Source organism: Linepithema humile, chromosome 7 (genome assembly GCF_040581485.1).
Source record: "Linepithema humile isolate Giens D197 chromosome 7, Lhum_UNIL_v1.0, whole genome shotgun sequence".
NCBI classification, from domain to species: domain Eukaryota; kingdom Metazoa; phylum Arthropoda; class Insecta; order Hymenoptera; family Formicidae; genus Linepithema; species Linepithema humile.
The window spans coordinates 22,776,746-22,793,963 of record NC_090134.1 but is presented as its reverse complement, the minus strand read 5'-3'; the positions used below and the strand labels follow the sequence as shown (position 1 = coordinate 22,793,963).

The 17,218-nt window shown below is 41.3% G+C and overlaps 1 protein-coding gene across 14 annotated transcripts in view; it reads left to right on the top strand.

Annotated features, from left to right (window-relative positions):
• Smr (Smrter) overlaps positions 1-17,218 on the top strand; it is a 90,928-nt gene that overhangs the window by 10,773 nt on the left and 62,937 nt on the right. The window contains exon 1 of one of the 14 annotated variants that reach the window (XM_067358722.1): positions 48-695. The exons of 8 other annotated variants lie outside the window; for them this stretch is intronic. The gene's annotated coding sequence lies outside the window, so the exon portion shown is untranslated. 5 more of the 14 variants (XM_067358720.1, XM_067358719.1, XM_067358711.1 and 2 more) reach the window with 5 other exon arrangements.

Below are 17,218 nucleotides of genomic sequence, written 5' to 3'. Positions count from 1 at the left end.
CAGCTCCGATTCAACGCGGAATTAAACGCGGAAAAACTAAGAAAGAAAAGCCGCTCCGTAACGTTCGCGCCGTCGTCGCACTCCTTTTGTCAAGTTTATCGCTTCTCCGTCTCTCTTTGTCCTTGCGTTTATCTGTCTTTCTCGCACTTATCCGTTGGCTTTCTCTCCGTCTCTTTCTCATTTGTTCATATCTCCCCCCTCCCTCTTCTCTCTCTCTCTCTCTCTCTCTCTCTCTCTCTCTTGCTCGCTCGCTCGCTTCTTCACTTCTCATCCTCTCTTTATCTCTTTTAGGCAATCACGCAAGTGTGCGTAATCTCTCATTTTCTTTCTCACGCATATCCACGCACATTCACGCACATCCACGCACCCACACACACAGCGATGTGAACTACATGCTACGAATACGTTCTCTCTTTCTTTCTCCCTCTTTCGCGCTCTCCCTCTTCCTCCATCTAGTCCGCTCTTTTTCTCTCTCTCTCTGTGTCTCTCGTTCTCCCAAGCTTTCTCTCGCTCCCGATTTATCCTGCTTATTCCTCCGTTCCGGATAAAGCGTGATACAAGGATTAAGAGGAAAGGAAGAAAAGGAGAGGAGAGATCTCGCGCCGCAGCGATGGCGATGACGACGATAACGTGAAACGTTGCCTCCAAGCCGCACCTGCATCCCGAAAGCCCGAAACGATTCGTACCTGTACCCGGTATAGTGTCACCGTGGCAGTGTACAGTGAAATCGCACGCATTTTCCTAACGTCGTCGTCGTCGCGGTGGTCCTCGAGTGAACGCCGCGACGCTATGCGCCGCGTCGCGTCGCGCCGCAGTATGTGACCGCGTTTGTTCGGCAGCCGCACGTCCGTGTGTACATTCTAACGTCCTTAACGTATGTGCTCCGTTTATTCGTTCGTTCCTTCGTCGTACGCTTCTCCGTTCTTCGTTACCCGATCCGTCCATTCTTTAGGTCAGTTCGCACGACCGCCCGTTTTTGTTTCTCCTGTCGATTCCCTGATTCCCGTCGCCGATTTACACATCGGCCAACGCATCGTGTTTTACGACACGCAGAGTGCGCAAAAGGTGCCGCGATTACCGACCGAGTGTTTCATTTCTTCACGCCCGTGCCCGTTCCCTCGCCGTGATGTATCGTCCGACAAGCTGGAGCTGCTCTGGTGCTTCCGTCGTCTCTCCACGTTCTTCTTCCGGGTCTTCTCTCCGAAGAGTCGTCGTCGACCTCGTCGTTGTGTGCCCGCCCGCCCGCCTGTTCCCGGAGAAGTCATCGTCATCGTCATCGTCTCGTCACCGACAGTCTCTGTGTTTCTCAGTGATGTACGGCGTGTGATCCGCCGCATTCTTTTTGTGCGTCAAGAGTCCAGGCAGTGCACGACGAGGCGCTCTCGTATTACGCGCCGCGCTGTTTCTCTTGAGAGCCCCGAAAATAACGAACCTATTAATAGGGCAATATCTCGAAGAGCAGCAGTCGCCGCTCCGCGTGTGTGAACTTGAAGATAGCGAAGGAAAAGAAAAAGAGAGAAAAAACGAGTAGCGCCTGACCGACTGACCAACCAACCGACCGACCAACCGATCGCGTATGTATATCACGTGTTTATTGTGTCCCAATAATAATATCGGTTTCGCACGGAGCCGTCGGGGAGGAGGCGAGTTCGAATAATAAGTCTGTAACCGTGAAAGAGTGATTCCGCAGCAGGGAAGATTCTCTCATCTTGGTAGAGAATCTCCATTTTATAAGAAGAAGCAACTCTCTCTCGATGAAATGTAACATAATGAGACTACTGGCAGCTTTCGCTGCTTGTGCGACTCGCTTCTCTCCTGGATTCGTGAAAACTCTCTGGCAATAGGCGCGGAAATTAGCGCGCCGGAAACGATCCCGTCGCCGAAGCGACGGTACGCGTCGCCGAACGCGACGTTACGAGTTCACTTGTGTATCTTTCCGGCAGGGATTTGTGCTTTTCAACACATTATTCGACAGTGTTATATAAAAATGTTGAAATTTGTTCAAATGTGTTAAAATTAATCCACAAAATTGAGAAAAATGAGTCATGTACAGAATTTGTTCACGACTCGTCGTGGAATTCTCTACGTTTTTAATTAAATATAAAATATTTTATTTAATAATTTATTTATTTTAATATAATAATGTTGTTTGTGTGTGCTGAAGCAAGTGATAAAATGTGCACAGATTCCAAATCCACCCTGGAAAGATGCAATAACTCTATGTGATCTCGCTGACCATAAAGTATATATTAATTAATTTAAGTTTGTGTCAATTAAACATCTCGTTCTTCATTTCTTTCACAATTTTTTAATACGACTCGAAGATAATTACCGTGCATTTATTTCGTGTCCGATATCGAAGTTTGACATTCGCCGTGTTTCAAGTATTGAATTTCGAAAACATTCTTATCTTGCGACTTGAAGTTAATGAGCTCAATACACGACACAATTTTACATAGTTTATCTGTACGAGAAATGTTCAACAACGTGAATAAAGACACATGAAAGTGTTGGCTGAAAAGATGTCACAACTCCCAAAAGTCGCCAGAAAAGCGTCACAACTTCTTTCAAGAAATAAAGTTTAAAGGATAAAATTTCACAGTTCGATTAGGTCTACAAGGTCACAAGTTAATAGACAAACTTTCGTTTTATCGTATCACAACGTGGCTTTCATTCATCAAATTAAAGACTGACAAAGTTTTGGATTCAAATTCTATTCTTCTAAAAAGTAAACTATATCAGCTTTTTAAAAACTTTTTTTAGCTTGGGTTATTGTAATTGTTTCTGCGAGTCTCCATTTTTTACTTCAATTTCCGAAAATGCCGATTTGACAATCGTAATAATGCACACCAAAATCTCTGATTTTCATTTGCGATTTTTCCTGGATTGATTAGCTTGATTATTTTTGCCGACTGCGATATTTAATCTGAATTTTGATTTTTGGAAATAGCAGTTGCGACGCATTTTCTGCCGATGGCGATGCGCGCATCGTGAGTTGCGAGCAGCAGTCTGTCGCTCGTTCTGGCTGTGATCTTTCATAACCTGCACTCGGTCATCGAGTCGCCGATCACTTATGATTTTCTTGCACGCCGTTGCTAATTTAAACGCTTGCGTTCGCGCTGCCAAGTATATACACTGCGAGAGTCGTCGTACGACTTGTACGCATCGACGCGTCGCTTTTGCGACATTGATTCGATTGCATTGTTCCTCGGCGAATCGCTCGTTATGCAGTCCGCGGAGTTATCAATCATTCGTTATTTCGGCTTGTAGTTCATTACTCGGTGGATTGAAAGTGAAAGTGGCACGAGACGGCACTTGGTCTCGACCAATCGTTTACAGAACTGTATCAAAATACGGATAAATTTTTAATTCAGGCTCTAATTTTTCAAGAATATATATATATATATATATCACTCTTGTTTCGATTTATTTTTGCGCCATTTAAGTTTATCTATTCTCTATATTTATTTTTTCTTTTCTTGCATTTTTTTCAACGTACGAGTATACTTTCGAATTTTCTTTTATTTCCAACGTAAATGGCATAAAATGTGTTTAAAGGAAAATTTTGTTTCTTCGTTAGAAAGGTTTCATTAGTTTCAATGTTCTCTTTGGCAGATCTTTATTCTACCTGCGTTTAAAATACCAGGTGAATGTTTGTTATCTAAGGAAAATGAAAAAGGAACAAAAATATGAAATGGAGAAAGTGCGGGTAAAAACAAAGATTCTGTTCTTGCAGAAATTCGGTTTAATCGTTGAGAGGCTTAATAAGTTTATTGTTCCGTCGCGGTACAGAAGGCGACCACGGTTCTCGGCGACACATCAGCACGCACGTTGAATCTCGCGATTGCAATTGGTATTCCTTGCAAACTTGAGAGTTTCGTCGAGAGACTCGGATGATATTAGTCGCACGCGGCAAATTCCGCGCGTTATAACGAACGATGTTATAGCAACGGATCTATTTCCACCTTATATCGAATCTCTGCGAGAGGAAATCGATATCACGTTGTTAAATCGTTATCGACGACAATCGAAAGATAAATCGCATTTTCGAAAATTTTTTGCACAAAAAGGGAATAGGTCTTCTTTTGAATAAAAAATTCTTTGACAAATTTGCAGCCAAATCTTTTCGTAAAATGCGAAGCTATTATTAGCTGCAATTTTCTTCTCATATAAAGTGAATATGAAAGGTTTATCTGAAATAATTATAATTTGTTTACGAAAAGTATTCTCAACAATTCTAAATAATGAAATATTTCAAGCGTGATAAATTAGTGTATTTAAAACTATGTGTTGTGAAAAAATATTTAATTGAATTTTACACATTGTCTCGCGTTGAAATATTTATAAAATGAAGCCTAGGTGAAGTACCGAGAGTCCCTCACGAAATCCTACAAGTTTGAATGAAATCTTTTCATTTAGAATTAACAGTTAACAGTTAATATTCTTTCGTCACGCTGTAAATTTCTCGTCCTCACATATCTTAATGATATCTCGACATTGAAGCGAGCGACATTCTACTCGGTTTGGCCTTTAGCTAGGCCGCTAGGCTTAGAGAAAGTGCGCGATATTTGATACACCCTGTATACGTTGGCCAGCTCGAAACGACCTTACGAGATGGCCGCCGCCGCCGAGCGCGCGGAGCATTCTTGGCCTCCGAAGCTCGTGCTCTATTAGGAAAGCTCTAGTTCCACAATATTCCTAAGTACGCGTCGATTATGCGAGTATCTTGCAATATATCTGGATTTCAGACTATTTAATAGATCCTGTTAGGTACTGCTACAAGCGTGTGTAGGCATATTTTACATGATGAAAAAGTGTTATAAATTAGTTACGTAACACTGAAATGAGATTATTCTTTGTCTAATAATGAATGTGAAAATCTTATATAACGAATAATAATAAGAATGAAGAATTATCTACATAATTGCTACAATTTCAATATCAGTTTCAACACTACTCGTGCTGGCTAGAGTTATATTTTTTGTTTCATTAAAATATTGAAGTTATTACATCAGATTGAAAATACTTATATATATTTAGCATCCAACTATTTTTTCATACTATACCTATATTGTAATAGATAATTTAATACATATTTCATGTATTATATTGATGCTTTTCTTGAATTCTCATCTTCAACACACATTATGTTGAAATTATCTGATTAAAATCATTCATGCTAAAACTTTCGTGTGGTCCATTTTTCAATAAATATCTCTGATCTGCATTTAAATATTTTATACTAAACAGCGTAAACCAATGCTTGGACTAGGAAAGTTAAATAGAAAAGTATTTACGCGTGACTGTCCGAAAATACCTTGAGCATTTAATTTCGAGCACACGCCCACCGTTACGTAAGTGCGATGATCGAGTACTTTATCGGTTATCTACGGGGTACTTTGATCGAGAAAAACAACGCATAACTGACGCACTTAGCTTGAGCCATTTCGGTTGAAAACTTTATCGGTCTTACGAACGTATAAGGAGTTGTGCATATCGGAAGTGTTATTAAGTTTTTTATTTTACCATATTATTTTTCAAATATAATAAAGTTTCGTGTTGGATAAGAATTTTCATCTTACCATATTATTTTTCGAATATAGTAAAGTTTCGCGTTGAACAAGAATTTTCATCTTGGATTTACATCTCTCATTTATTGTTCTCATATTATTATTTTAGCAATTTATTTATTATTTCACATGAACTTGACACAAAATTATACGCAAACGCGCGAATGTGACTCTGGATTTCAAGACCTAAAGCTATAAAATCTCCCACCAAATATATATATATATATATATCTCGTCGATCTCAGGGTGAACGTTTGTTCACCGTACGCGACGCTATCGGAAGCCGGGAGAATATTTCGCAAGATTTCGCGTGTGCTCACGTCGTTGCTGAGAATCGCCGCGTGAGCGGCCATCAGTTTTATCGTACATATAAATTTCGCGTAATCTCCCTTTCCCTCTCTCTTTCACCGAGACTAGCCTTTCGATAGGACGATTACGTAATTTCATGTGTGCGTCGCACAATGACGCGCCTCTGTCTCCTCGCATTCGCCTTTTTTTCTGTCCCGAAAGGACAAACAACTTCCTCGCGGCTTCGTTCGCACGCGTTTCCGGTCAGGCATAGAAACCGTTATAATTTCGGCGGCTTCAATTTTTCCGATGCCAGGTGGATAAGGCGAAATTGACTTTACGTCAATCGTCACTGTTCCATTGTTCGCGTCGGAGCCCGTTGGAAAATAAATTCACCGAAATTACGTCGACTTGAAATTCCGATTTCAGAACATGGACTGCTTCTGCGCTTTTATTTTGAAGCATAATAAAGTAAAATGCAGTTTTGCGGAAACACGTTTTGTATTTACATCGATGGCACAGGTGAAAAGTATTGTAACTGCAAAATTGTTTTCAACGGAATTATTTGTACAATATGTTTCTTTTCGAGAGCTTTTTGTTGATTACAATACACTAGCCCAATATTAAAATAAATACAAAATTAATAAATACATGAATTAGAATTACAAAGCTTTTTCGAGGGCATGCTTTTAATGAAACTCGCGTCGAAAAGTTATAAAGTAACGAGCACGATGCGTGCACGTTGTAGGAAGTTATAAATGCTCTAAATACTCGGCTGGCACTGGATGTCTACCAGGAAAGTCTCGGAAAGGGTTAAAGCAACGTGCATCACGAGAACTCAGCACGGTCAGCCAACAGTGTTCCTTTCCGCGTTGCCAGATCTGCTTCGCATCTGTATCCTCCGTGAAAGTTTGGCAACTGCGTGCGGCCGAAAGCATTACAGAACAGTATCGTTCAAATCCGGCCAACGGCGCGATTTTTGTAACGCGAGAAAAGAAAATATTAATAATTAATTAATATGCCGATAATCGGAAATGAAATGTGCTCACGTCCGATCATTTCCGCATAAATATTTTACTGACAAATGTGTAAAGATTTTATTACGCAATATTTCATGATTATTTTATGATTAGATTTTTTTATCTTTTATATATTATATAACGTCTTTGCTGTAGACCGTTTTATAGCGTTCGAAAAGTTCGTTCGCAACGACAGAAATTTCCAAAGCTTGCACGAGTCATGCGGATTTCGTTGCTTCGTTGTATAATCTGACATCGCATATTTGGAAGTGTAATTTGATATTTCGCCGAAGAGAAAGGCGGGGCGTTTCTTCGCTACGTCGTGCATGTAGTTCAGCTTTTGCGTAGACTCGCATCGATCTCCATCGGGGCTCCTTCGCGACGTTACGTTATCCCGCAGCTGGCCATTAGTGATTTCCTGTTCGGAGAAAAATGTATATCGGAAGATATGACGTCCTCGTTTATCAGATTTTTGCGCCGTCACGCGTGACTCAGATGTGAGCCTTGAAGAAGCACCGCCGTCGCTGGGATAAAAGAGCGTTTCGCTCGGGTTTTGGCAAATAATCGACGACGGCGCTGTTGCAATTAGCGGTAGCGCTGACGAGCGCTCCGACGAGCGTTTTTCGCCGATTGTATTAATCTTTCGCAAGCGAAACAAGCCAATCATCAAATCGTTGGCGCTCTTTTCTCCCTTCCCGTTTTACTTCTCGTTTCCCGCGACTAAGCGAAAATTTGATGTTGTTTTGACGGCATCCGGTTGTTTTTCCGGATCAAAGTCGAGTAAAAATTATCAGGCGTGCCCCTCTCGTTTGCACACGCAACGCACGCGTTGTTATTTGCATTTCGCATTCGCAGACGCGATCTGCTAGTCACGAATCTTTCATTGTCAACAACGACGATTATCGTTTCGATAGTTTAAACAATACGACGCGAAATACCATCGGTGATAATGTTTTTGAAGGCTTCCATGGAAAATTGAAATAAAATATTGTAGAAGGATGCGAAAGAGAAAGCGTTTTGAGGGGGGGGGGGTATTCCCAAAGAAGAAGGTGTGAGTTTTCCCATCGCTCGATCTACGAGAAAGATAGCAAAGCATCAGCGACCAACGAATTACCGCTCGATTCGTCGGGTTTTCTTCAAACGCGACCGACTAGCTTGGCCCCGTTCCATGAACAAACACGCTGACACGTATCACACACGCGCGCGCGCGCGCGCACACGCACACACACACGTACGCACGCGTTCGAGCGAGCATTTGTACCGTCTATAGCGCTGCCACACGCATGCACTCATCGATCTGGTGATGTACGTGTTTAAGTCCATTGCGAGCGTAGAAGCAGGGCGTAGGTGGAAGCCAGTGAGCGTCCGATTTGTTGTAAAAAACTCTTGAAATTTATGAATATATTAAATAAAAAGATATATATTTATATAATATATATATATTTTTTTAACTATGTATATCTACAATTGGATAGTATCACAATTGAAATTATACTTTAGAAATACAATTGAACAACATCAAATCTTCTTACGGCTTCGTAGATTTTAATGCTAGATGTGTCAGTAAAAAAAAAAAATTAAACTTTTCATTAAAGCTTCTACTTATAAACAAAGTCCGCTTGAAATTAAATGAAGAATACGTATTTATCATCTGTGCTCGTGGAAGTTAATTTACGAAAGATTATTAATTTTCCGCCGCTTATATAATTTAGAAATAAAGCCTCCCTCCCCTCTTTTATAATCTTCTCTTTCGCGCAAAGTGCACAATTCCACTCCGAATTTTGATAGCAGGAAGGCTCTATTCCCTTACTCGTGTGGCTTTTGCAGAGCCCGGTCTGCGCAAAATTGTTTGTTAACGAGTCGGAATGAACGTCGCAGCGGAGTTGCAAGGTATTTCATTACGAGCTCTATTTTGTTTGTCAGGAATTGAATTCTTTTGTGTCACTCGCAGACGTACACCGACATCAGCGCGAGTTCTATTCTGCGATTTCTTAACCTTTTCATTCGCAGCGCGTTGCAAACTCTAGTATTAAAAATTGACGATAAAGTATTCGGCTTTTTTCAAAATTAAAAAAAATTTTTCTCGAATCTCTTTTCTTCACTTTCTGAATATTCCAATATCTTTGCACATTCCAGTGACAATTTTATTGGCGAATGTAGCTTCGAGTCGTCTGGCTACTGAATGAAAGTTCATGTAATATTAGTGCCGCCGCTCTAATGACAAGTTCGTTAACTTGAGTTCCATTACAGCCCGTATTACTCATGCAAGATTAACCTTCTAATATGACCTCGAAGTAACGTACCATATATTTGTCTTTTACATCCTTTAAGTTGCGCTCGTCACCTCGTTTATCGATATATTTGAAAGTTTAGTTGCTTCGTTAAAGAAATATTTAAGAAATTGAAAATTAAGTTTACAAATGGAATACGATCAGGAATATTCGCACGGCAGGCGTAAGTAAGCAGCGTGCCGGAGACTGGTTTGGAAAATGTACCGGAAGTAGGCCTGTTCGAAAATAACGCGGCCTATCGAGAGAGTGAAGGCTATAGTTCGTTGACTTATTCAGAGCCGCTGCAACGACGATGTCGCGTCGTCTGAAATCGATATCGCGCCTGATATTTCTCGCTCGCGCCGGATACAAGCGTGACAACGAATGCTAACGTTATTTGTAATGCGCGCGCGACGTGTTTGCGGATTTTGCAAAGGCACAAAGATCTCCGAAATCTTTTATTAAAAAATAAAACATGTAAAAAAGTAGAAAAAAAATACTTCTCATTATTATACTCGTTGCAATATACATTTTATTTTTGAATATAATGTAAAAATAGGACAAAAGATTTTTTGCGTATTGTACAAATGCAAAAAATTACTGTTCCATAAAGCACTGTTCAACAATCGACATATTTCGCGAACAGATTATTCCATTTATAACTGGGTCAGTCTTTTTTTATACAATATTTAATTAAAAAATTAAATTCTATCTAAAAGAAATTAGATTCTATCAGCTTATGCACGTTCAAAATTAGACGTAACTAGCTGCTCATACTTACTCGTATGCACGCGACATTGATCGACTCAGGGACGCGCGCGATTGTTAATGATCTTATTTTTCCTTAATGAATGTTAACGTGCCGTTAGGCCGCAATATCGGGTATTCATATACCGTTGCGTCAGTTTCATCGGTTGCGAAACTCGAGACTACGGTGTATCGGCAAAAACGAATATTGCAACCAACTTTGATATACTTTCATACATTTGTAAGATTCTAATTAACAGTGTATTGATTTTTCGCAGAAAACATTTGTTAAAACGTAGATTATTCTGGGTAATTAGCACGTATTTAATTAATTTTCTATTTAATCTATTTTAATAACGTTATATATGTACCTGTACTTATTGCTTCTAGATGGGGTATTCTATATAGGATTATATGTATATATAACGTAAGATTTTTCACCAAGTTGAAAGAGCCGCGTAGGTAGTAGAGAGCCTCGGTACATCGCGACTCGTGTTGAGGTAGTCACAAGTGAATTAACGTCGCAAGGCATCGCAAGGTCTTCTGGCCTTTACATTTTTATTGTGACGCGCCTTTATCTCCAGAGATCGTCTTTTTCACATGTTGAAGAGAGTGACACAACCCCCTTTCCCCCGTTCGACTCGGTATGGTTCGACTGCTCTCGGCTGGGCTCGACTTTGAGTCACGACGGCCAACGACGGAGCTATCGACCGTTCTGGGTTTCTGGCGGGGAGATAATAATAACCCGGTTGAAAATATATTTGGCGACCGAGAGCACGACGTGTACTTTCTAAAAAGCGTCGTTTCGCGCGCGGCCGCGTGGCGAAAAACACGCCCGCGCGAGTATTCTACGCGCGCAAAGTTGGCTCGAGGATTCACGGTTTCCTCTTCTTTTACGATGCCGCTCGTTAAAATTCTGGCTTGTTTCCTTATCTGCCGAAAACTGCGAACGGATATGAATTAATCTCGTCGGATGCGTTGGAACATTAAAATGTTGCTATTTCTACACTAATTTATTATTCTTTTTCTTAAATAATCGATAAAATCTCGAAGAATCAAAAAAACAATCTGCTTCTTCTTCTTCTTTAAAACAAGAATATGAAAAGAATCGCGCAGCTTGTTTGAAAAATTTAGTTCCCATAAAATTAACGTTTTCAGGAAACATTTGTTATCTCTGTAAATACGTATTACCGGGAAATAGGGGAATTGTTCATTATTAGAGTAACGAGAGTAACGTTTATTATTAGGAGTGAGAAAGGAGAAAGAACGATGTTCAACTGGCATCCGGATCCTCTCGCACCTCAATCGGTGCAATGACTTTTATCACTTTGATAGTAACTATATTTACTCAGCGTAAGGTTTAATCGTCATTTAAGTTTTCTCTTTGTACAATAAATTTGTAACAACAAAACTTTTTCTTTAGTGTCGCGCATGCATAGATATAAAAAAATGATGATGAAATATACACGAGTCCTACAGTAATTTTATGTGTCATGCAATACAGGAAATGTGTTTGAAGAATGCATACACATATCAGAATGTAACATACATGCTATATATATATATATTGTAGAAAAATTGGAATAATTAAATTTATAAATGGAAAAACGGGATTGAATCTCTTGAATTCTATCGCGAATCGTGGTTCGCCGAAAGTGGGCTTTATGTTTTGAACTTGGACAATACCCGTTGAGAGTTAAAGAAGAAGAAAACGAAGAGCATCGCGTTGGGCGGGGCGTTGCACCGGCGGGGTTGCACCGCTGCTGGGAGCGGCGATGAAGACGAGAAGAACGTCGTTTATTTTGACTTGGCGCATCAACGAGTGCCGACCGCAGTTGAAAGTCGTTGTCTGTCGTCCGTATGCAATTGCCGGCGAAAATGCGTATACAGGATGGGCCGTTTTACCAGCGATATAATAAGTGAGATATTGATTTCGTAAAAGGGAAAAATGCGGAATAAAATTTGGTCACGCGAGACGAAGATGTTTCGTTTCTTGGTATAATTTGATTTTGGCGAAAGAAAAATCGGGAAATCGTTAATGTCTTTCCAATATGAGATAAATTTAATATCTCTTTGTAGACATGCAGAGCCGTTAGATACTGGTTTAATAATAGAACGAATGGAATTCTACGTGATTCTACGAATGTCAGATTATAAACCGGTTAAAATTGAATGTCACAGTCGGCTGCTGCGGCTGCTGCAGCCGAGGGGAGGGAAATATAGTCGCGAGTAGTCGTCGAGGTGGAATATCGCTGTCATATCCGAGACGTAACAAGATTCGGAAGCTCGCGGAATGAATAATTGCTGGTCGTGTGTCGGAGTCGCCGGCGCGAGGTCACCAACCAACCAACCAAGCGACCGACCGACCGACCGACCGACGCTGATTTACGGAGTTCAAATCACACACACACACACACACACACACACACACACACACACGCGCGCGCGCGCGCGCGGGATAAAGTACGCAAGCGGAACAGCCCTTTCGGTTTTTATAACCTCCAGCAGGTGGGGCGTTTTTAATCGATAACGGCGAGGTATCGCGCGCGACGGCGGCGACGGCGACGGCAGCAAGAATCGTCCGTTGCGGGTTTAAAGTAGCGCAAGAGAGCCCCCCGTCCCGCTTTTTTTCCCTCCTGCTTCGCGTCTTCCACTCCGTCTCTCTTCTTTCGCCACCGGTGATGCGCGCGTACGGTACCTTTAATTTTTCCTACGATCACTTTCCCCCGTGAGATTTACTGTCTTCTGCGAGCTCGTACCTTGAGAAAGTCGATACTACTAAGCAACGATCCTTCTCGTCGCCGCCGTTTCCAAGCGGAGCGTAAACGACCGCGCGATATACGCGATATGCAACGCTCGCTATAACGATCCGAAAATATCCCTTGACACGGGAGTTTCTGAACTTTCTCTCGGCAGCCGTGCTGTTTTATGCGACGCAACGATTCTAAAAATATGCCGAGCACGCGGGGCGAGCAAACCGTGTAAATCGGCGCGCATCTATATAGGGCGACTACATGGCATTTACGCGGGATCGGAATCGAGAAATAATTCATTGAATTCCCGCAGTCGGCCTGCGAAAAGCCACCGGTCTGCGTTTGCAGAACGCAATATTGCGCAATAGTTCGCAATGCGCTGCATTGTATTAGTCTTTTCACCGTAAAATACCTTGGAAAATCCACGAAATGTTATTTCACTCTTACGTGAGTTAGCTTTCTTTTATTCTTTCTTTTTTCATCTTGACACAATATTTTGTTAAATATTTTTCCATAGATGTGTGACACATTTTCATCGAGTAAACCTCGGACTTCACATCATTACACACAGTTCACTAGAGTTCATTTGACGTATATTTAATTATAAAATTGAGGTTACTGGGATTTTTTGTACATTTTCACTATCTGCGGGGTCAGAGTGATTTGGTCTTGTTCCATCGCTTGCCAGAGTTGTAACGTGAATGACCGAAGAAAGTTTGCATTTCCACGGATCGCAAAATTGTGACTGAAAATAAACGTGAGGACGGCTGAGAGATTAAAGAGGGAAAATTCACGATAAACGAGCGCATCGGGGACGGTTCATTGTTACATTTTAGCGAAGCTCGCCGCTGATATGAAATCGTCTCTCTACTTTCGCCGTCGCGCTGTTCATGCGCGCGCGACAATCGATACCGGCCGGAAAAAGAGGAATACTCGAGCGAAAGTGTGTGTACGGGGAGGCAAAGAGATGCGAGAGGAGCGTGCGAGATATCTCGTAGCGAGGAAAGGCGATTGAGCAAGCGAGTTAAGTGTGGTTCTTGCTTACGAAATCCGCCAACACGCGCGTGCACTTTGCTTCGCTTCGCCGAAAAGTCAAGGCTTTTGTCAAGGATGTAGCTTGGGACGTATAATCGGAGCTTGAAATGCTTGAGATATCTTTGCGATGATGTCGTATCACTTTTACAGATTTGTTTCTATATAAATCCAGGTTGTTGATCAGTTATTAAAGCGTTGAATATTGAATATGAAATTGATGACGAAATTTGTGTCTTTTTTTTATCAAACTGATATAAATATCTGGACGCAATACATTCTTCTGAAAAGATGGGAGAATGAGCAAATGGCGATTGTACGTGGGCAAGACTGCTTCGATGCTCCGATGCCTTCTCAAGTCGATCGATACCTTGTTTATACCGAGTATTTTCGACATCGATATTTCATTTATTTTTATCGGAGAGCAGACCCTCGACACGTCTAGCAATGATGAAAGTTAATGAAAGATTAGAGGCAATTTTTCCAATTATTTCATATTTTTCCAAATCAATCCAGTACTGGGAATTGAAGGTGCCTCAATTTTTTAATCATCTGGGTGTTTTGTTCAACTTGAGATATTTTTGCTAGGATAATCAACATTAATGCAGTTCCGCTTTGCATATCATTCTCGAACGAAGCATATAGAGAGCATGATTGTGCAAAGCAATCTAGTATTTTAATATTGTTAATTAAAACTCAATTATTCTTTGCTTCGCACGCCACAGACTCCTGATGAGGATAAATTTTTTTGTTAAGATATATGAGAGAGAAAGAGAGGAGCGCAGCTCGCTGAAGAGTTTTCAAAGAAAGAGAAGAATTTACCTTTAACATTTATTTATATTGTTTCTTTAATAAAAAATATGCTCGAGGTCGGTTAAACTTGGTCGGATCTTAAGAAAAAAATTTCCATCAGACTATTGAAGGTTTAAGATCTTCACACACACACACACAGAGACGACGAGGTGGTCCACAATAGACCTTGCTAGGTAGGCGAGTCGAGAGTTACGTGGCCGGCGGAAACCGCCTCTACGCTCGTCGTCAAGGGAATGAGCTCTCTCTCGGTGCAGCAGCTCCGAGAAGTGGAACTCGCATGCGTTCAGTGTGTGTTGTTTGTGCAGAGCAGAGAGAGAGAAAGAGAGAGAGAGGGAGGGAGGGAGGGAGGAGGAGAGTCACGGCGACGTGAAGTGTTCACCGGGTTCTCTCGAGCTCTCGTTGGAATCGGAGGCTGCGGAGACGAGAGAGCGCGGTCGCGGCGACCAGGGTGGGGTTGGAGGAGATGCGAATAGCGGCGCACCACCAGTGGTGAATGGGTGAAGTTAAGAAGTGAGGGTGGGGAACGGGGAAGGGAGAGTTGGTACAGCGACTGCGAGATCGACGCGGCACAGCGTAAGGGGCGGGCGGGCGCGCGCGGATCGGAAGAGATATCTGGACTCTGTGATGTAAGGAGACAAGGGGTGTGCTCATACGCGTGTTTACGTTAGCCGGCCAATAAGATGTCCTCCAGTCCGGCTGCGTCACTACGACGGAGTCTTTGCGCTCGGCTGTGTGTGTGTATTCGGTACACACATAGACACGCAGCCCGTACGCAGTGCGTATATTTGATGGGAAACACATACGTACTACAGAAATATTGATATTTTATCTTCGATATCGAATATTCTTGGCAATCTCGTACTTTATCCTCAATCGTAGATAAATAGATAGTGATAATGCACATAAAAATTTATTTCAGTATTCATATCTTTGATAGCCACACGTAGAGAAATAATGTCGAATAAAACACAAGTGTATCGAATGAAACACAAACATCAACTTAAACTTTAAACTTTGTGGTTTTATGTCAAAGACTTGATATAAACATTTTTCGCATAGCGCTCCAAAGAAGCGCTTGAAACAACGTATTACAATTGGCAGACTATGTTTTTTTTATAATATTTTCTAGATAACAAGAATTAATTATTAAAATACAACATTAAAAGAAAGACAAAATATTGACTGATTTATCGAAATTAATTGTAAGGGATATTGACAAAAGTGTAAGGGATATTGACACATATTATTTTTACCATTATTTTTTACCAAGTTCTTTCCAATGTGCATATTCAAAATAATTAATTAATAAAGTTTTAATTCTCTACAAAAAATAAAAAATTTTATGAATAAATTAGATTTAAGAGTTAAATTTTCACCATGTTAAAGGGAATATTAAAGACAGACGTGTTTTCGATGCGCGCAAAGTTGCGACGGGAAACCGAATTCTTGCATCACATTGTTCTTCGGCACCTGAATAAGTTAGCGTACGGTGAGTAATCGTGAAAGACATATCACCGCCGCGTCGCGCTCGTGACTACGGAGGTGGGGATGTCGGACGCGTAAGGTACCTTAAAGGAAACATCCTCAAGGTGGACGACCAAGTGTACTATTAGTGCGTTGTGTCTGCGATGACTCAGCTTCTACCGCGCGAGCTGTAATGATACGGAACGCGCGATTAGATTTCAAGGAAACTTTCAACACGCATGCTCATGATTAGCGATAACTAAGTATTGAGAGATTATTGGCTCCCCAATATCGCACGTACAAAATATCCTCACACTTACGCTTGTGCAGTGAGTATTCTTTACTAATTTCTTTTGCTTCACGAAAATTTCATTATCGCAATCGTGTTTTCTGATAATTATTTTGATAAAATTTCTATTAAAGACTAATTTTCGGCATTAAAGTATGGGTATTACAGGCTAGTAAGCGCCTGACAAGTGCGGTTGACGGTGTGAAATTCATTTTATTACACTCTCAGAAATCTATTTAAACTTCACACATTCTTATTGTATTACGAAATGTGGATTAAAAAATGTTCGTTAATATATAATATTCAAATACTTTTCCAACTCTGTTAAAGTTAATTTCACACCGTTCACCGCTCTTGTGGTTTTCATTAGTCTACATTTTAACGATTGAATATCAAAAGAATTTTATGGTTTATTTAAATTGCGATATTTTGAGTAAAATTACGAAAACTCGATGTCACTTTCTTCTTAGCTGAAGTAAAAATTCCCAATTTTAGAGCAAGATAGTTTTATTTTCAAGCAAACGTTTTAGAACCGTTGCAACGACCGCGTATAGAGGCCGGCGACATTATTTTTGCGCAACGTAAACGAGAGGATCGATCGCGCGAGCGAGCCAGGCTGTCCTGTACAGCTGATATTTGCCATTTTTGCTATTGTCGCCCTATTCAACCTGGCGGGATCGACCCGGCGGCATCCCTTCGGCACACGGCAACCGGCGGCGCAATTCAAACGCGTGTCAGATGCTTTCTCCCGCGGTATTTCCCACTGCGCGAAGATCGATCGCCCTCATTGCGTGCTTGGTACACGTATCCCCGACACGTAATTGCCGTATCTCCGTCGGCTGCTGCGGATTTCCTGCAAAATATATTACGTTTCTTCACGACCGACGTAACGAACGCGCAGGGAGCGCTGCGTCCGAGAGATTTGCAAATTTTGTTTGTCGTAAAGATAATTCCCCGCACGCGAAATTTCCAA